Source organism: Lepidochelys olivacea (genome assembly GCF_965140295.1).
Source record: "Lepidochelys olivacea isolate rLepOli2 genome assembly, chromosome: 1".
NCBI lineage: Eukaryota > Metazoa > Chordata > Testudines > Cheloniidae > Lepidochelys > Lepidochelys olivacea.
This window is the reverse complement of record NC_140411.1, coordinates 346,746,569-346,767,522: the sequence shown is the minus strand read 5'-3', so window position 1 is coordinate 346,767,522 and position 20,954 is coordinate 346,746,569. Positions and strand designations below refer to the sequence as shown.

General features: G+C 43.6%; 1 protein-coding gene across 2 annotated transcripts in view; it reads left to right on the top strand.

Annotated features, from left to right (window-relative positions):
- CHCHD3 (coiled-coil-helix-coiled-coil-helix domain containing 3) overlaps window positions 1-20,954 on the top strand; it is a 243,425-nt gene that overhangs the window by 83,370 nt on the left and 139,101 nt on the right. The gene's annotated exons all lie outside the window — the stretch shown is intronic.

Sequence of the window (20,954 nt, the reverse complement as noted above, 5' to 3'; positions counted from 1 at the left end):
TGGTTAGATAATGTGATATTAAATTACTGAATACTTTATCACAAACATTTATATATAAATGTGTATTAATAAAGGTACATTAACAGTGTGGTTGGTTAAACATTGACTGATTTTAAGAATTTTCCAAAGACATAGGCGCCGACTCCGTGGGTGCTCCGGGGCTGAAGCACCCATCGGAAAAAAATAGTGGGTGCTCAGCGCCCACTGGCTGCTCCCCCAGTGCCCCCTGCCCGCTGGTGGCCCTGCCAGTGAGCTCCTCCCTCTCCCTCCCAGTGCCTCCCCCCTGCCACAATGAGCTGTTATGTGGCGTGCAGGAGGGGCGTGCTGGGGGAGGGGTTGGAGCAGGAAGAGGAGGGGTTGGGGGGAAGGGGTGGAGTGGGGGAAGTGCCTGTGGTGGAGTGGGGGTCAAGCAACCCCAGGAAACTCAGAGAGACGGCACCTCTGTTCTAAGATACAATTTTTTCTTTGTTTTTCTCCTCCAACTTATTTATACTGGAGACCAAAATAGCATGTTTATATACGTGTGTGTGATTTTTTTTTTTTATGGTTATGCCCCAAACTTCAATACCAGCTTATTGAAAAAGTATGTACTGAAGAACTGTATTTCATGAGAGCTGATATATAAAACCTCTCTGACAACCAAGTTGTGAAATATAGCAGGCTGTTTTTCTCTGAAAATTGACACCTTAGATTGCTGTCCATTTCAAATGTATGGCAGATTTGTAGCTTCCCACATCAATCGCTGCGGTTGCCTTTGTAGTTCTCAGGGAGAAGTCCCCATGACCATTCTTTGAGGCTTGAAAGCACCATTTTGCTTAAAAAAAAAAAAAATTGAGTATAAACAATGAACAAATGGGTGTTTGCAAGCTGAAAAAAATCTAAGGCTCTATCTTACAAACCATTATGCATTTGGTTAACTTCACTCATATGAGCATTCTCATTGAAATCAATGGGACTGCTCATGTGAGTAGAAATAGGTACATGCGTAACCTTGGAGACTTTCCCTTTCTGAGAACTATAAAAAGATGGTCAGCATGTTTTTGAGAACCTTAAAGTGCAGCTAAAATACACACATTCTTGTTCAACCCGTGTAACACGGATTGCCAGTTGGAGTAGATTGTCTGTGCAACCTTGCCTAGACCAAGAGATTTTTTTTAGAGTAACAGCCGTGTTAGTCTATATTCGCAAAAAGAAAAGGAGGACTTGTGACACCTTAGAGACTAACCAATTTATTTGAGCATGAGCTTTCGTGAGCTACAGCTCACTTCATCGGATGCATACCGTGGAAACTGCAGCAGACTTTATATATACACAGAGAATATGAACCAATACCTCCTCCCACCCCACTGTTCTGCTGGTAATAGCTTATCTAAAGTGATCATCAGGTGGGCCATTTCCAGCACAAATCCAGGTTTTCTCACCCTCCACCCCCCACACAAATTCACTCTCCTGCCGGTGATAGCCCATCCAAAGTGACAACTCTTACACAGTTGTGTAAGTGAGTTGTCACTTTGGATGGGCTATCACCGGCAGGAGAGTGAATTTGTGTGGGGGGGTGGAGGGTGAGAAAACCTGGATTTGTGCTGGAAATGGCCCACTTGATGATCACTTTAGATAAGCTATTACCAGCAGAACAGTGGGGTGGGAGGAGGTATTGGTTCATATTCTCTGTGTATATATAAAGTCTGCTGCAGTTTCCACGGTATGCATCCGATGAAGTGAGCTGTAGCTCACGAAAGCTCATGCTCAAATAAATTGGTTAGTCTCTAAGGTGCCACAAGCACTCCTTTTCTTCAAGAGATTTTTGTTATCCTAGCTGAACAAAGCTTTGGAGGGTGTTTTGCATGGGCTTAACAGGCTTTTCTTAACTTATTTGGTTCTGTAATTAATTTATTCATCCTGTTGAGAGAGAGAGAGACATCACCTTTCCGACCTGCCAAAAATAAAACAAAACCTGATACCTGCATGTGGGAAAAGGCCTATTTTCTCTGAAAATTCTGAACACTGAGGCTTTTCTTATCACAAATTTAAAAAACAGCTTATTTTGCAGAAATGTCACTTTTCATTGTTAGGTTTCACTTAGCCTAGAATGCATCAGCCACATCTGCCTGGTGAAACAATCAAGAACTCATTGTTGATTAATTTTGTACTTACTGGCTGGAGGGTGAGGATTTGTTTCAAGCGGAGATGTAGCTGCAGAGGAAGATGCATGTGTCATTTGTTAGGGAGGGAGGGAATAGAATGATGTAATGTTTAAAAATCCTATGCAATCTTTTTTCATGTGGACCTTCATTCAGAGAATCTCACTGCCTTATGGTGGTGAGGGCACTTATTGCCTGGAATTTGGGAGGGTCCTATGGTGTGTACAACAGTATGCCTTGCATGTAGAGGCAGCCTATCCAATTGGGCGTGGCACAGATTTTGTGCTTGGGAACAGAAGTCAGCTTTCTGAATTCTCTGCCAGTGGCTTGCTGTGTGATTTGGGCAAGTCGGGTAAACTTTTCTGCACCTTAATTTTTCAATCTGTAAATTTTTGAAACATGTTGAGAGACCTTTGAGTGAAAAGTGCTTCGTTAGTGCTAAATTGTTGTTGTTACTGTTGTAATTCATTCATTTACCTAAATACTGTCAGGTGTCAACTTTGCCATTTTTCAAACTTTATTAAGAAACAAAGCGGCTATTGATCTGTTTTAGTTCCCGATAATCTAATTAATCTATATAACATAACAGTTAATCCAAATAAATGTAAATTGTCTAAATGTGTGGCTATGGGCAACCTGCTGTGTTCTCAGGTACCAAGTAACACTCACTGTCCTTTAAATTTTTTTTAAAAGCCACTACTTTCTTTGTCTGCTGCTGGTCAGTTTACTCTCTTGGCTCTGTCTCTCACACCTCATATTTAAATGTTGGTATTATCGTTCATTCAAATTAAATTCTAATCTCTTTAAGGCAGGGGCCGTATTTATGTGTCTGCTGCAAAGTCACACGAAAACCTCTGACGTTATACGAGTAGTTTAACTCTAACTCTAACCTTTTTATCTTTTCTTTAACTTGATCTGGAGTGTAAGATCCATGGTTCAACTCTTTTCATGTTATTATTTGTAAAGCATTGCACATGCTTACAGTGCTATAAAAATGAATGTCCATTGCTGATCCTTAATTGTTTTAATAGTGTAAAGAAAACATAAATGTTATGGTTATGATAGAGGAAATCAAGTTCTTTCCCCAGCATTTTCAACCATTTTGGTTGAGACCCCTTCTCATAAGATTAAGCCCACTGACGTCTTTTCCTCACAGATTGAAGGAGTACCTAGGGGGTTCATCTGCACTCCTAAATATAGTTTCAAAAGTTCATTATCTTACTCCTAACAGGATAATTCCTGCAATTTTTGTTTTTCCCTCCAGCTCTCGCCCCATCTATTAGCATTTTACTCAGATCGTAAATGGACATTCATTCTGAATGATACAATACTCAATTTGCATATGACCAACCAGTGTGAGATAAGCATTTGTCCCCTCTTCCCCCCCCCCCCCGCCCAAGCCAGGAGTATGTGGATTACCATTTGGTGACCTGTCTTAAGTCACAGAGCAAGAGATGATAATTTTGTGTGTGTGTGTGTGCACACAAAATTATCGTCTCTTGCTCTGTGACTTAAGAGAGGTTTCAGAGTAGCAGCCGTTTTAGTCTGTATCCGCAAAAAGAAAAGGAGTACTTGTGGCACCTTAGAGACTGCATCCAATGAAGTGAGCTGTAGCTCATGAAAGCTTATGCTCAAATAAATTCGCAAATTGGATACAATTAACTTAGGCTTGAATAGAGACTGGGAGTGGCTAAGTCATTATGCAAGGTAACCTATTTCCCCTTGTTTTTTCCTACCCCTCCACCCCCCCTTCCTCAGACGTTCTTGTTAAACCCTGGATTTGTGCTGGAAATGGCCCACCTTGATTATCATACACATTGTAAGGAGAGTGATCACTTTATATAAGCTATTACCAGCAGGAGAGTGGGGTGGGGGGAGAGAAAACCTTTTGTAGTGATAAACACCCATTTTTTTCATGGTTTGTGTGTATAAAAACATCTTCTGTATTTTCCACAGTATGCATCCGATGAAGTGAACTGTAGCTCAAGAAAGCTTAAGCTCAAATAAATTGGTTAGACTCTAAGGTGCCATAAGTACTCCTTTTCTTTTTGAGTTAAGAGAGGTCACCAAAAGGTAATCTATATACTGGATGGATTGTTTCATATTCTCTGTGTATATATAAAGCCTGCTGCATTTTCCACGATATGCATCTGAGGAAGTGAGCTGTAGCTCACGAAAGCTTATGCTCTAATAAATTGGTTAGTCTCTAAGGTGCCACAAGTCCTCCTTTTCTTTTTGCGAATACAGACTAACACGGCTGCTACTCTGAAACCTATCTCACTCTGGTTAGTCATATGCAAATTGAGTATTGTATCGTTCACAATGAAGGTCCATTTACAATCTGAGTAAAATGCGCTCTCTCTCTATGTATGTAATTCGTCACATATTTTCTATACGAACATCTCACAATGATTACGCTGATCAGTGTGACATAGGTTTTCATTAGCGACCTTATGTGACATTGTTTTGGTGAACCCAGTTAATCCTTGTATCTCTATATACTCCTTGCCATCTGATGCTTGGCATTGAAGAAGTCCTTGTGTCACAATGTTAAATAATGTATCCATTTTTAAATGATAATTTAAAAAGAAAAGGAGTACTTGTGGCACCTTAGAGACTAACAAATCTATTTGAGCATAAGCTTTCGTGAGCTACAGCTCACTTCATCGGATGCATTCAGTGGACTTATACAGTTTATACTTCCACAGAAAAGGGATTTCTGAGTGCTAAATCTGTTATTTTTGGTCAGTTAACCTCTCTTCCTTAGCTGTTTTAATATTCTGTATTGTGGTAGCACCTAAGGTCTCCTCCGCTGATAGGGGTCAGTTGTGCTGGGTACTATACAAGCATATGGGAAAACTTTAAACCCTGCCTTGAAGAGCTTACAGTCTAATTAATACAAGATGCAACAGATGACTACAACAAACAATTGGAGAGAAGGGAGGAAGAAGAAGATGGTAATAAATTCATGGCAACGTAGGCTCATGTGGTTACTCAGACTTGATTTGTGGGCAGTTAGAAAACTTTTTTAAAAAATTTATCTTTTGAAAGTCCCCTATTTAAACCTGTGCTCTATCATTAACATTAGTGCCACCCTCCAGCATTGCTAACTTTGTTCTTAACATGTCTTCCTCCAACATCCAGGACCTTACCTCTCCTCTTCCCCAAATTGCCCTCCGCTTTGGGATTTTCCCCCCATTGGTGTGGGCAGAAAGGTGTGAGGGGGCAGGGCAGGGAAGAGAAGAGAAGTCTCCTCTTGTTTCCTTGGGTGTTCTTGGGGCTAGAAGAGTGTTTTGACCCCAGTGGCTCTGTTCGACATTGGTGAGGCCTCATCTGGAGTACTGTGTCCAGTTTTGGACCCCACGCTATAAGAAGGATGTGGAAAAATTGGAAAACGTCCAGCAGAGGGCAACAGAAATCATGAGGGGACCGGAACACATGACTTATGAGGAGAGGCTGAGGGAACTGGGATTGTTTAGTCTGTGGAAGAGAAGAATGAGGGGGGATTTGATAGCTGCTTTCAACTACCTGAAAGGGGGTTCCAAAGAGGATGGATCTAGACTGTTCTCAGTGATAGCAGATGACAGAACGAGGAGTAATGGTCTCAAGTTGCAGTGGGGGAGGTTTAGATTGGATATTAGGAAAAACGTTTTCACTAGGAGGGTGGTGAAACACTGGAATGCGTTACCTAGGGAGGTGGTGGAATCTCCTTCCTTAAAAGTTTTTAAGGTCAGGCTTGACAAAGCCCTGGCTGGGATGATTTAATTGGGGATCGGTCCTACTTTGAGCAGGGGGTTAGACTAGATGACCTCCTGAGGTCCCTTCCAACCCTGATATTCTATGATTCTGTGGCTGGTTCTAGGTGCAAATATGAAACGAGCTTATAACATCACTGAAATCCTGAGTCTTTAGAAGGCCCTGGTGCTCCTTTGGTTCTGATTTGTTACTAATGAAGTATTTCTTCCTTAGTACCTTCCCAGTCCATATGACCAGAGTCCTACCAAATGAATGGCTGTGAAAAACAGGGACTGTGAAATCAGATCTCCCCTGTGAAATCTAGCTATTGGAGGGGCAGAGCAGGGGGCACCCAGCTGGGGGCTCCTACCGTTCACTGGGCTCCAGCTGCTAGTCCACCAGGCTGGGGAGGAACGGGACTTCCTCTTCCCTTGCACAGCTGCTCTTGGGGGGAGCTGAGACCCATCTCTGGGTACCTCCCGCAGCTGCAGGAAGTTCCGTGGCTACTGCCAGCTCTGAAGGCTCCCAGCAGCATGGGGGAGATCAGAAACTCCTCCACCTCCTGGAATCTGCCCTGGCTACGGGAAGCTCTGTGGCTGTTGCCTTCAGAGCCCAGCTCTGAAGGCAGCGCAGAAGTGAGGGTGGCAATCCTGGGACACCCCTCCATCAGCTTTGCAGTCCCTCCTGCTCACGACCCCTTTTTGGGTCGGGACCCCAGCCATTACAACAGCGTGAAATTTTAGATGTAAGCATCTGAAAATGTTAAATTGACCAATTTAAAACTCTCTGACCGTGAAATTGATCAAAATGGACTGTGAATTTGGTAGGGCTCTACATGTGAATGGAGGAGACCTTAAATATGTAACCCCTGCTTCCTGGGAGTGGCGCTTTGTTTCCCTCACATGGTGGCTAGGCCAGCTGGAGATTGATGAGCCTGGTACAGCCTTGGCTAACAGATGTGTCGTTTAGCTTATAAGGTAGAAGCTCATGCATTTAGTTTGAGGTCCCAAGTTTGATCCCTGCTGCTGACACCCCTGTGTGGGTCGGCGTTACAAAGGCATGAGGTAAAGATACTTCTTCTGTGTAGAAGAGCGGGATCTTCTGTTTAGACCTGGGTCCAAACTGTGTCAATCGGGGGCGGGGAGGTCCTGGCTGGGTTGCTCCATGCTGCTCCTCACTCACTGCTTGGCAGCTGCTGCTTCAGTGAAAGCTTTTTTTTGCCCTTCCTCCAACACGTGGTGGCTGTGTGGGCCATCTGTAAAACAAGGACAGTACTTACCTACCTCACAGGATTTGATTAATCTTGCTCACATTTGAAAAGTGCTGTGCAAGTGCTAAATCTAGTTGCTGTCGATTCCTTTGGCAGTCTCTTCCAAACTCCAGTGGTCGGCATTAAAAGCCATTCATATATTGCCTAACCCTATCTTTCCTTAGTGCCGTATTGCTAATTATTGCAAATGTTCAAAAGTCATGAATCAGGCTCATTAAAATCATGAGATTATGTAAAAAATAATAGATTTGGTATTCTTTTTAATTGCCTTCTGCTTTTTGAGCCTTTAGGGTGCATTAGGGTCACATTTTGAAGCTTTCTTCACAGCCACATGGGCTAGAAACTTACTTTTTCTTTAAGAATGAAGGCTGAAGTCATCAAATATCCACTTGACTCCAGGACCTTGTGCTTTAAGTCAAACAGGAATTATCATGAGGTGCATGACAAAATCGTGAGAGTTGGCAACACTGCTTAGTGTGCAGCTGTGTTCCTTAGTAATCCTTAGTCATACCCCCATCTGTACCAATTCATGCTGCTGTAAGGTCTCCTGTGTAGCCACTCTATGCTGATAGTAGAAAGCTCTCCCGTTGGCATAATTAACCCACCTCCAATGAGAAGCGGTAACTGTTGGCAGGAGACGCTCTCCTGCTGACATAGCGCTGTCCACAGACACTTCTGTCAGTCTAATTTATGTCGGCCGGGGGCGGGGGGTGGTGGTTTTCACACCCCTGAGTGACAAAAGTTTTACTGCGGAAAGTGCTAATGTAGCCTCACTGTGTGAAAACTGTGTTGGGATTGTTTTCACCAATGTGCAAAATAGATTCCCTATGTCAGAATCATACTAAGGAAGTGCATGCATTAGTCTGTAGGGTCCGCTTACTGTTGTGATAGGGTTGTAAGGATATACAATTATATAATTAATTCTGTACTAAGTGTCTTATGGTCTTTCTCTCTGGAGATCTAAATACCGAACAAAATGAAGGATAAAATATCCAAAAAATAGTTATCTGTCATACCCTCCTGTTTTGTTTTTATCTTGTCGTTCCCTTGTCCATTCCCCATGGGTGGTGTTCCTGAGGAAAGACTTAATTGTCTATCTTCGATTTTAATCTCAACAGACTTAATTTTGGCATTGGTGGTGTTTTTCCTGGCAAGTGCTTCTGTAGCTGAGATCCCAGTGCAGTGGTTTGGGATGCTCTTAGAATTCTAAAGTAGCGTTCTTGGTGGCAGACTTCTCATCCTATGAAAACTTTTATTTTTGGAAGCCTGTGTTTTAAAAACTTTTTCTTCATCTCAAAATGGGCTTCCTCTTGTTGTGTGGTTTTACATGTGGCAACTTTGCCATAAATAGCTTATTGACATTCCATCACTTGAATCATGAGTGTCAGGGTGAGATAGGGAGAGCATGGAGGAAAAAAATCTATAGATAACCAAAGTGCATATTTCCATTTCCTTATAATGACCTGGCATTTACCGTTAACATATTTGCTTCACTACCTGGGCTGAAATGAGCTGTCATTAAGACCTTACATGTTGGAAAACAGTATTACTGAGCTGCCAGTGACATTATAGTCTCATTTCCTGTTGAAGAGTAGAGAAATATTGTTCTGTCCATTTGCTTTAACCATAACATTAAAAGTTGATCATCATTATGGCTCTTCCTCCACACTTTTATATATTTTAAAAGTTGCCCTTATCCATTGTTTCAATGTTAAAATGGGAACAAGAGTTACTTAATTAAATCTTTGTTTACATTTTATAAATGTTTTTACGCTAAAAGACTCTAATAATTTTTCTCTTTATTTAAAAAAAATCTATATGGTAGAAAACATTCTTCTGTTAAAAATATTTTTTGCCATTTAAGTGAGTGCACTAATTAGTTTATTGGATATTTTTGCCGAGCAAAATCACATGTGAGATATAAAATACTTCCCTTTTTATTCTGAACACTGAAATCAATAGACCAAACACTTCCCTTGATTTATCATCACTGAGATTGGTGGAGTTACATTAGGAATGAATTTGACCCATTTGTCACAAATGAATACATTTTATTTACGTCTTCCTCTCGTGTGGCTTGACTTTTCAGATGTTCTCCCCTTCATCCTTGGGTGATTTCTCCAAGTCATTGTATATACTTTCTGTGCTTTAGTGGCCTGTTGTACCTGTCCTCAATTTTTAGCTTTACTAAAAGGAGGTTCCCTGTTTTCCATAAAGAGATTATATTCTGACCATCCTTGCTCTTTCCTAACAGTCCTATACTAACCATATTTTAGAGGGACGATGTCACTAGAAAATACCCGAGGGCAGATATACCCGGTGAGGTAAGGTGTTTGTCCTCAAGAGAACAGAAGTCTTTTTACAAACGAGTATTTATTACATACTTCATTTATCCCATTCATCATTTTAATAGAAAAATGTGTCTTTTTGGATGATTCTGAAATAATTTGAAGTAAGCTACATAGCCCGAAGCAGAATGTGATTACTTACGGTAGACAGGGCGAAGCTATTTTTTTTTTTTTTTTTTTAGAATATGATCAGTGACAATAATTTATGATTACTTACAACTTACAAGCAAAGGTTCTTACTAGTGTTCAGAGTGGAAAATTAGATAAAGTTTGGAAACAATACAGGGCAATATTAGTTACAGTGGTTTTGTGTTGTCACCCCACACCCTTGTGATAGCTGTTCTGTTTAGGGTCTCTGTCCAGTGGCTTGGTGGGGAACATTCACCATAACTCTGTCACTGTTACATTCACTCAAGTGTCCCATTCCCATTTGTGACCACAGTTTCATTGGTTGTCAGCATATACCATGAAGAGATACTCAGAGCACCTCCAAAAGGAGAGAGGATTTGTCAAAAAAAGACACATCCATTCCTTTTATGGAAGACATGGTATTCATATGTGCACTATTACCAGTATTCTCATAACCTAGAATATCTCCTAGTAAGACTATCACGACATGTTGTGTATGGGGTGGAGTGCACATATTGTTTGTTTGTTTGTTTAAGAAGAGACTGACAGATTGCCGGGAATAGTGGGAAGTCTGGAATGAATGCTGAGGATGTGGTAAATTCCTCTGGCTAGCCTCAGGAGAGTATATGAAGTGTTGAGGGTTCCAGAGGAGAAGGTGCTATTATGGATAGTTATCATAGACTGGCTTTCAAATGAGAGAGGGCTGTCATGAACCTGGAATCATATTGCTTGCTGCTCCTAAAAGGAAGCATCTCAAATGTTTTACTGTGGAGTACCATTGGGCGGTGGTACTCGTGACTCATTCCCAAACATACTGTACCCTACTCTATATAGTAATAATATTCTCCCTTCTAAAATTGCCAAGGAAAATAATCAGCTCTCTTAGAGTTTAAGGCCTTTCACTTAGCAGTGCTCTCAACACACCGATAACGAGAAGATGAGCCTCTATCTCATGCCATATCGATCTGAAAAACCAAAATACAGTAGAAGACTTAGTGGTATCACTTCTCTAACGATACCGTTTCCAACAGGATTTTCACCCCTAACTTTTTGCTTATTCAGCATGAAAGCAACAGTTGGAGTACACTGTGGAGTCAGGAACGAGAATCCTGTTTACCTGAAGATCTCTTTTCATCAGAACTACTGGTGAATATTTTCCCCTTTTATCTCATTAACTCCTTCCTCACGTTCAGTCTGTAACCTCATATTATCCCTTCTTCCTTGAGAACATTTTAAAGATCAAAACTCTTCTGTCACTCAGTTGCTACTACTCATGCTATTACTACTTGTCTAGAGCCTCAGCTTCCATTTTGATTACTGTAACCACTTCCTCACTGGCTTCGATGACACCCATCTAACCCCTCTGCAGTGCGTACAAAAATGCAGATACTAGGGTCACACATTCTTTGTTTGTCTATCTGACCATGTGATCCTTCTCCCTTTGAATCCCTCTTCTGTCTCCCCCTTCTCTACACCATCATAGAATCATAGAATATCAGGGTTGGAAGGGACCTCAGGAGGTCATCTAGTCCAGCCCCCTGCTCAAAGCAGGACCAATCCCCAATTAAATCATCCCAGCCAGGGCTTTGTCAAGCCTGACCGTAAAAACTTATAAGGAAGGAGATTCCACCACCTCCCTAGGTAACGCATTCCAGTGTTTCACCACCCTCCTAGTGAAAAAGTTTTTCCTAATATCCAACCTAAACCTCCCCCACTGCAACTTGAGACCATTACTCCTTGTCCTGTCCTCTTCTACCACTGAGAATAGTCTAGAACCATCAAGTTCAAGCTTCAGTCTGTCATTGCTAGGGCCCTGCCACTTTCACGGTTATAGGATTTTAAAAATCATAAATTTCATGATTTCAACTATTTAAATCTGAAATTTCACAGTGTTATAATTGTAGGGGTCCTGACCCAAAAAGGAGTTGGGGGGTCACAAGATTATTGTAGGGGGTTGCAGAACTGCTACCCTTTCTTCTGCAGTGCTGCTGGCAGCGGCTCTGCCTTCAGAGTTAGGCTCCCAGCCAGCAGCTGTTGCTCTTTGGCCGCCCAGCTCTGAAGGCAGCGCCACCACCAGCAGCAGTGCAGAGGTAAGGATGGCATGGAATGGTATTGCCACCCTTACTTTTGTGCTGCTTCCTGCAGAGCTGGGCCCTCGGTCAGCAGCTGCCACTTTCTGGCTGCCCAGCTCTGAAGGCCGCAGGGCAGAAGAAAGAGTGGCATGGTATAGTATTGCCACCCTTACTTCTGAGCTGCTGCTCGAGGGGTGCTGCCATCAGAGCTGGGTGCCTCCTCAACAGCCGCCGTTCTCTGGCCACCCAGCTCTGCAGGCAGTGCAGAAGTAAGGGTGGCAACACTGCGATGACGACCCCCCTACCCCCCACAAATAATCTTGCGACCCCCCCTCCCACACACACACCCTCTCCGCAACTCCCTATTGGGTCAGGGCCCCCAGTTTGAAAAACACTGGTCTCCCCTGTGAAATCTGTATAGTATACGGTAAAAGCATAGAAAAGACTAGATTTCACGGGTGGAGACCGGATTTCACAGTCTGGGATGTTTTTCATGGTTGTGAATTCGGCAGGGTCCTAGTCATTGCCTTCCAATCTTTAGAGAATTCCTCCTCTTCCTCCCCACTTACCCAGACATGTGTCTTAATATGTTCCCCTGCACTCCATTTGTCTGTTTCTCCCTCAGCTGTTTCTGTGCTGCTCCTGTATATAGAACGTCCTTTTTTGAACAGGTCCACAATGTCCCTCCTCATCCCATTTAAATACCTCCTGAGGCCCCCTTTGCAACCCCAGTACCTGTATGGCCTTCTATTAGGCCGCAGCCTGGGATTTTCCAGGCCAGAGCTCCCCAGGCCTTTCCCCAGCCCTGCTCCAATTTAGGTACTCTTTGCTCCCTACAGCCAGGTCCCTCCCTCTCCAAAGGCTAGAGAGAGTGTGTCAGCTCCTGGCTCACTGCCTACTTATAAGGCCAGCTGAGCCCTAATTGGGGCGTGGCCCCCGCTGAGCCTACTTCCCTTCTCAGCCTGGGCTGCTTGCCTCAGCCCCAGCCCTCTCCCGGGCTGTTCTAAGCCCCTCAGGGCAGGAGCGGGTGTCTATCCCGCTGCACTACCCATATATTAGATAACAAATGCTTTTCTCACCTGGGCATGGTATGTGTCAGTGCCTTGAAGAAATGTTTAAAACACATGTATGTGTAAAATTACATTATTAACAGTGGTAGGCAATTTATTTTTCCTGAGAAAGTTAAATAGTAAAGATAATTTAAAATGGCCTGTAGATGAGGCTACATTTCCTGCTCTAGGTTGTAATCCCACTATGATTTGTCATTTGAGCTATTTACTAGTTAAATGGTTGTTTTATTTCAACTCTGAAACCCTCCCTTAGGGTGCCTTTGAACTAAGATGAGTGAGCTGCTTCCCTTTCTTATCTCCAGTTTGTCAACTACAACATTCATTCAGGCAATGGAACATTCTTCTGTATGAAGCAATAAAAATAATTTTTGTTTTTCCAGTTTATGTATTTTGTGCATTTAACAGCACTTTGTGTATAGTTGGTTTAATTGTTTCCTCTGCATAGTATTTTCCTGTGTTTGTTGCTATTCAAAAAATCCATGGATAGGAAAAGAAAATAAATGGAGTTGTAAAATCACTATAATTGTCAGGTGTCTTCGGGGGCAGGTGTAGGACCTAAAAATATATTCATTATCATTATTTAAAAATTGTTTGGCTCTTGAGTTGACTCTGATTTTACTCCAAGCAACGTTTTGTCTTCTGTTCTTAATTTTTCAATAGTAGTTAGGCCCAAGATACTATGAGATAAAATTAAGCAAGGTTTTATCCCAGCGTTCAGCTCATGTAGCACTTAACAAACCTTGCTATTCCATCCATTTGTTCTTTCTGTTGAATTCAAATTGAGTTAATTTTTAATTCGAAGCTTAATACTCTCCTTTTGCTTCCCTCATACATGAACTGATTTGTTCTTGCTGCTACTCTTTTTTTATGGAATCGCTAATAGATGTACTGTGCCGTCTCTTCAAATGAGTGCCATCACTTTTCTTGAGGGACTCAATACATTAGAAAGAGTCTAGATCCTTTTCTGCCCCCAGACATCATAAAGGAACAAGTTTTAAATAATATTCTCCCTTAGTTTTCAGCACAGTTCATGTGTATACATATTCTCTCCCCATCTCCCCCGCTTGATTACTTCTGGGCCTTTGGAGTGTGTATACCCTGCCAGTTGTGTGACACAACAAAAGTCAAATCAAAAAGTTGTCAGGTTTTGTCCTTGTAAATGACATGGTACAAATGCGCGTAGTGGATTAAAACACGTTCCCCTGACAGAAATCTTTAAATGTAACAAATAAAGTCCCCTCAATTTTGACAAAATATCTTGCCAAGTCTTAGGACTTGCATTCTGATTTTGTAATATATGTGTTTATTAGAATAGGTTACTGTCTTGGCTTGACATGTTTTTCTCCCAGAATACATCGGTTATATTTTTTTCTTGGGTTGAAATACAAGATATGAGAAAAAAGATTAATTTGCTCTGCAAGAAGTTAAAACAGTTCTGAGTTAGCTAACAAATAATTGAGCAAGAAATGAAATAATTAATTCTAAACAGTCCTAAAATAATTTTTCATGGTCTAGGGTGGAGATTTGGATTGGTACACTAGCTGGGAGTATGTGCCTACATTATAAACTGAACAAAATTGGAACAAAGATTTCCAGCTGGTTGTGTAACATAAAGGGCATGGCTACACTTGCAGATGTAGAGCGCTTTGAGTTAAATCCGCCTTCAGAGAGCGCAGTAGGAAAAGCACTGCAGTCTGTCCACACTGACAGCTGCAAGTGCACTGGCGTGGCCACATTTGTGGCACTTGCAGCAGCATTGGGAGCGGTGCATTGTGGGCAGCTATCCCACAGAGCATCTCTTCCTATTCTGGCTCTGTGGCTTGTGGGAAGGGGTCGGGGGGGGGGGCGGGGCATTCTGGGTCTTGTCCCAGTGCCCCGTGATGCATCGATTCGTATCCCAGCAATCCCTGTGCTTCCATCCACATTTGGCGCCATCTTTCAATGTATTTGTACTGCGTGCTCTGTCTTCCCTTTCGGTCTGCGGGAATGGAGCCTGAACTGCTGAGGAGTATGCTGACAAGTCTCGCCAGCATGTCACGTTTGGCAGTTGAGTTATTCCTTATGATCCAAAGTGACAGTGAGGGCTCCGACTATGATATCAACTTGAGTAACGCATATAACACGAGTTTGCTTGTGGCGTTCACGGACATGCTCACCACCGTGGAATGCTGCTTTTGGGCTAGGGAAACAAGCACTGAGTGGTGGGATCACATCGTCATGCAAGATTGGGATGAAGAGCAGTGGCTGCAGATCTTTCGGATGAGAAAAGCCACTTTCATGGGACTGTGTGATGAGCTCGCCTCCGCCCTGCTGCGCAAGGACACGCTCTGCTGGTGGAGAGGCGGGTGGCTATTGCAATCTGGAAGCTGGCAACTCCAGACAGCTACCGATCGGTTGCTAACCAGTTTGGAGTGGGAAAGTCGACCATTGGAATTGTGTTGATGCAAGTTTGCAGGGCTATTAATTGCATCCGGCGCAGAAGAACCGTAACTCTGAGTAACGCGCATGACATTGTGGATGGCTTTGCACAAATGGGTTTCCCTAACTGCGGAGGGGCGATAGATGGGATACATATTCCAATTCTGGCACCAGCCCACCTAGCCTCTGAGTATGTTAATCAGAAGGGGTATTTCTCTGTGGTTGTCCATACACTTGTGGATCACCATGGGCATTTCATTGACATCAACGCATGCTGGTCCAGAAAGGTGCATGACGCACTCATCTTTCGGAACACGGGCCTGTTCAGGAAGCTGCAAGTCGGGGCTTTCTTCCCAGACCAGAAGATCACCCTAGGGGAAGTCGAAATGCGCATTGTGATCCTTGGAGACCCCACTTACCCTTTAATGCTGTGGCTCATGAAACCCTACACAGGGAGCCTTGACAGCAGCAAGGAGCAGTTCAACAGCAGGCTGAGTTGTTGCAGAATGATTGTAGAGTGTGTTTTTGGCCGTTTAAAGGGCTGCTGGCACTGTCTGTATGGGAAGCTGGACCTGGCCGATGACAACATCCCCACGGTTATATCCACGTGCTGTACCCTCCATAACATTTGTGAAGGGAAGGGTGAAAGATTCACTCAGGCATGGACCTTGGAGGTTCAACACCTGGAGGCTGAATTTGAACAGCCAGAGAGCAGGGCTATTAGAGGGGCTAACGCGGGGCTGCAAGGGTTAGGGATGCCTTGAGGGAGCAGTTTGAGGCTGAAAGCCACCAGTAATGTCTGGTGCCCTGCATGGGAGTGAAGTGCAGTGATTCCAATGTTGTTAGGTGTCGGTGTTTGCTATGCTGACTTGCAGTGCCTGTTGCTTTCCTGGGCTAAGGTATCTTTTACTTTATGCAATAATAAAGAATGTTTTCACAGCTAAAATATCCACTTATTGAAAAGAAAATTCATTTATTGAAAAGAAACACAACTGTTTGGGAACAGAAAGGGCAAGAGGGTAGGGTGGGAAACGGTACAATCACAGATTTGCGTATGTTCTGTTATCATAACTTCCTGTTTGGAGTGCTGTGCAGTGAGTGCTGCACTTCAGGATGGCTATACTTTATGGTGATGGGGGTTGAGTGCAGTGTGTAAGGGTCGTAGTTTTCAGGGTTGGGTGGCGAAGGCTATAAGTGTTGGAGGCAGCTGGTGGCGGTAAGAACTCGGATGTTGGGGAAAGTGGGTTGGAGGTGACATGGGGACACAAGGGAAAGAATTTTGGGACAAGGGCTGTGGGGAGGGGCGGGCGCTGTAGTGCTCCACCTGCATGGCTACAAGTGCCTGGATAGAAACTGTTATGCTTATGAGCCAATCCATGCTTTGCTGCTGGAGCACCACGCTTTGGTGCCGGCGCTCCTCATTCTGCTGGCGGATCCTCCTTTCACTGTCCTGCCACTCCTGCACTTTGTGATTTTCATTACTTGAATGCTGCATTTACTTCATGCAACATGTCTTCCTTGCTTCTGTGTGGCCTTTTTCTGATTCTTTGGAGTCTTTCTGCTGGTGATAACACGGGCGGCTGAGATCTCAAGGTTGCATCTGTAAAAGCAAAATGCAACACTTAACAGAGGCAGCATTGTTCACACCAGACAGAGCAATGGTTCCCCCGTACTTAAGGGCAAGCACAGTCTACACAATAGCATAAGTTGCCCGTCCCATAGCGAGCATACATAACCTATGGGAGCCCCAAAATGGTGAGTAAGCTCAGGGTCAAGCGTGACTGATTGTTTCATGGCTGTACTGTCCTCTGGGTTTCTGTGCCTTGGTGAGAGACAACAGCGGCGGGGGCCCCTATACTGAACACTGTCCCCCCATTTTCCACAGGAGTTTGTCCTGGAAGATATCTCGCTGCTGAGGGTGACCTGGGAAGCAAGGGGGGAGGGTCTTCTACTGCAATGCGGCTTCCGCCCTGGCCCATATGCAGCTTTCCTGTGTGCAGCAATGGTCTTTCTGCCGCTCATGGCACAGTGGCGCAGACAAGTTAGCCTTACTGGGACAAGGACCACAGTGGCTCTCCTGAGAAACCTGCACAAGCGCATTGCCCAAGTTCTGCATGAGACCTTTGAAGAGATCACTGAGGCCGATTACCGCGATGTGAGAGAGCACATCAACACCCTATTCCGCATCTATGCATGCATGCAGCCCTAACCCTCTTCGCCCCAAGAGCCTGCACCGAATAACTTCCTTCCCAAAATAAAAGCCACTTATTGGGAACCTCCTCATGTTTGTCCTTCCCCAAGCACCCGCCACCACGACTGGCTACCTTTCTCTTGGCTTGAGAACAGCTCCTGGCTGCATGCATCTAGGGATTCCGGGGTGTCTTCCCCTGCCTCAGCACCCTCGGTCCTGCTTTGCTCCTCCTCCTGCCTTGTTGCACTGGGCTCTGAAGTGTCCATGGTGGTCCTCAGAATGGAGGTGGGGTCACCCCCAAGTATCGCGTCCAGCTCTTTGTAGAAATGGCAGGTCGCAGGGGCAGCACAGGAGTGGCTGTTTGCCTGACGGGCTTTGCAGTAGGCATTCCGCAGCTCCTTCACTTTAATCCTGCACTACAGCGTGTCCCGGTCATGGTCCCTTTCCATCATGTCCCTTGATATCTGCTCGAAAGTATCGTAATTCCTATGGCTGGAGCGCAGCTGGGACTGGACAACTTCTTCCCCACAAACACTGATGAGGTCCAGCACCTCGCCATTGCTCCATACTGGGGATTGTCTGGCACGTGGAGGCATGGTCACCTGGAAAGATTCGCTGAGAGCACTCCACGCCTGGCTGAGCAAACAGGAAGGGGATTTTCAAAATTCCCAGAGAATTTAAAGGGCAGGTCTGACGGTTGGTCGCCTGAGGGCAGGGCAGTAGAGTTCAAAGTGATGACCAGAGTGGCTAGAACAGGCATTGTGGGACACTTCTGGAGGCTGATCAGAGCGCACTAAGAGACCAGGGCGTCCACACTGGCACCACAGTGCTCCAGCGGGGGCGCACCAAACATTATTCCACTCGCCGAGGTGGAGTACCAGGAGCGCTTTAGCTGCGGAGTCAGAGCGCTCTGTGTGCCTTGCCAGTGTGGACGGGTAGTGAGCTAGTGCGCCCGGGGCTCCTTTAATGCACTCTAACTCTCAAGTGTAGCCAAGCCCAAAAGTTATGGGCAGCCATATAAGTGACCATGATATCAGCAGATTTATGACATTCGTTCAACGTACCTTTGGAATGTTAGTTGTAGTCAGAACTCTTCCTACTCTGCAGCAAGGTAGACCTACATTCTGCAGTAAGCGCCCTTTTTATTGTAATATCCCACGTCTGAATTCTGCTGCGGCTTCAAGTAAACTAAGAAATGGAGGATCTTATTGAATACAAAAATGTCATAAATACATCATTCCTTGTAGTTTATTTTGGTATGTTCAGTTTATTTTACTCTAGCCATATTTTCCATGTGCTGCAGATTTTATATAGACAGTGCGTAGTTGCACAGTAGAAGTTACTAGGAGTGGTAGGGAAACTGGAATGGACACTTGCGCCTTTTTGCACTCAGGAAGGTGTGGATGGGAAATAGCTGGGATTTTTGCACCCAGAAGGTGGTGGAAGTTTTGGGCCTTTCAAAACGGCATGAGTTGCCGCTTAGTTCTTGGTTGGCAGTTAAGGGGTGACCGCATTTTTGGGGAGAGGTTTGAAATCCTAGTTCCCCTACCTCAGTAATTCATGACATCAACCATCAAGACTCTAGATCCACCTATGATAGATAAGCACATGACTGGGATGTTTTTAAAACAGTTAGTAGTTAAGTAGTTTACATTTACATTGTCATTGTGATGGGTTCAGTCACAGAGACCTGCTTGAAGCTGTCACCTGATGTGCTGGAATTACCTCTGAGCCTGTTTTCCACTGCCAGCTTGGGACTCCAGAAGCCTGACTTGTTGAGCCAGACACGCTAGCCTACTGCATCACAGACCCAGGTCTGCTCTGCACCCACCAAAGCTGCAGACTTCAACTAAAAACTGCTCGGCAGGTCACCTACCTCCAGCACCCAGACACCCAGTTCCTAATGGGATCCAAACCCCCAATAAATCCATTTTACTCTTTATAAAGCTTATACAGGGTAAACTCTAAACCTTGTCTGCCCTCTATAACACTAATAGAGAGATATGCACAACTGTTTGCTCCCCCAGGTATTAATCACTTACTCTGAGTTAATTAATAAACAAAAGTGATTTTATTAAGTATAAAAAGTAGGATTTAAGAGGTTTCAAGTGATAACAGACAGAACAAAGTAAGTTACCAAGCAGAATAAAACAAAACACGCAAGTCTAAGCCTAGTACATTTAAGAAACTGAATACAGGTAAATCTCACCCTCAGAATTGTTCCAATAAGCTTCTTTCACAGACTAGACTCCTTCTTAGTCTGGGCCCAATCCTTTCCCCGGTATAGTTCTTTTTAGTTGCAGCTCAGATGGTAACTAGGGATTTTCTCATGAATGCAGCCCACTTTGTTCTGTTCCACCCCCTTTTATAGCTTTGGCACAAGGCGGGAATCCTTTGTCTCTCTGGGTCCCCACCCCCCCTCCTCCTAAATGGAAAAGCACCAGGTTTAAGATGGATTCCAGTACTAGGTGACATGGTCACATGTCCTATGAGACCCCAAGCCTCCATTCTTTCCGATCTGACTCACAGGAACACAGGAAGGAACATTTAGTTGGGGATTGGTCCTGCTTTGAGCAGGGGGTTGGACTAGATGACCTCCTGAGGTCCCTTCCAACCTATGATTCTATGAAGGTTTATAAGTAAACAGAGCCATTTACAACCAATTGTTCTAGTTAATGGGAGCCATCAAGATCCTAAGTCACCATTAATGACCCACACTTTGCATAATTAAAATAGAACCTCAGAGTAATGCTTCATATTTCTAATTTTAGATACAAGAGTGATACATTCATACAAATAGGATGAACACACTAGATCAGAAGCTTTGTAATGATACCTTACAAGAGACCTTTTGCATAAAGCATATTCCAGTTACATTATATTTACACTCATAAGCATATTTCCATAAACATGTCATAGTCCTCATCAGGGAACAGTAACTCTTGGAAGACAAATGGTGAATAGGGCAGTTCACACCTCTGAACTATTTGCTGTTGCACTGAGGAACACCAACGCTCCCTGATTTCATATCTATAGTATTTTTGGAAAATTAGTTAATCCACAAAACAATTTTTGATGAACAATGAAGAAATTTTTTGGATTTTTTTCTTCTTCAATGAATGCTTATTCTGCAGTACATCAGAAGTCTGGATTGGAGGTGGACTGTGTCACAGATGCTGCTATCCTGAATGCAGTATGATATTGAACTGACTTGGCTGACGTTCAGCGTGAACACACTAATGAAGAACTTTCCATCCAGCCTGCCTATTCATAAAATGATGTTGATTAAAGAGATTTCTTTAAATACTTTTGAAGGCTGATATTTGGTGCTACGGCAATTAAATGTAAAGTTGGAGGTTTGTGTGTATGAAAGAGAGAAACTGTATTAAATTAAATGTGAAATCTTTTTTTAGTATTTAATATTTATAATAGGGTAAAATGAGACGGAAAAATGTTCTGTATTCCCACAGTGATGCTGTTTTCTGTATTAACTACAGTTTAAGCATCAGTATTGTCTATCTCTTGGGTTGAGTTCTTTTTTTTTTTTTTTTTAATGTGGTTTGTCTTTGCTTTTTTACAC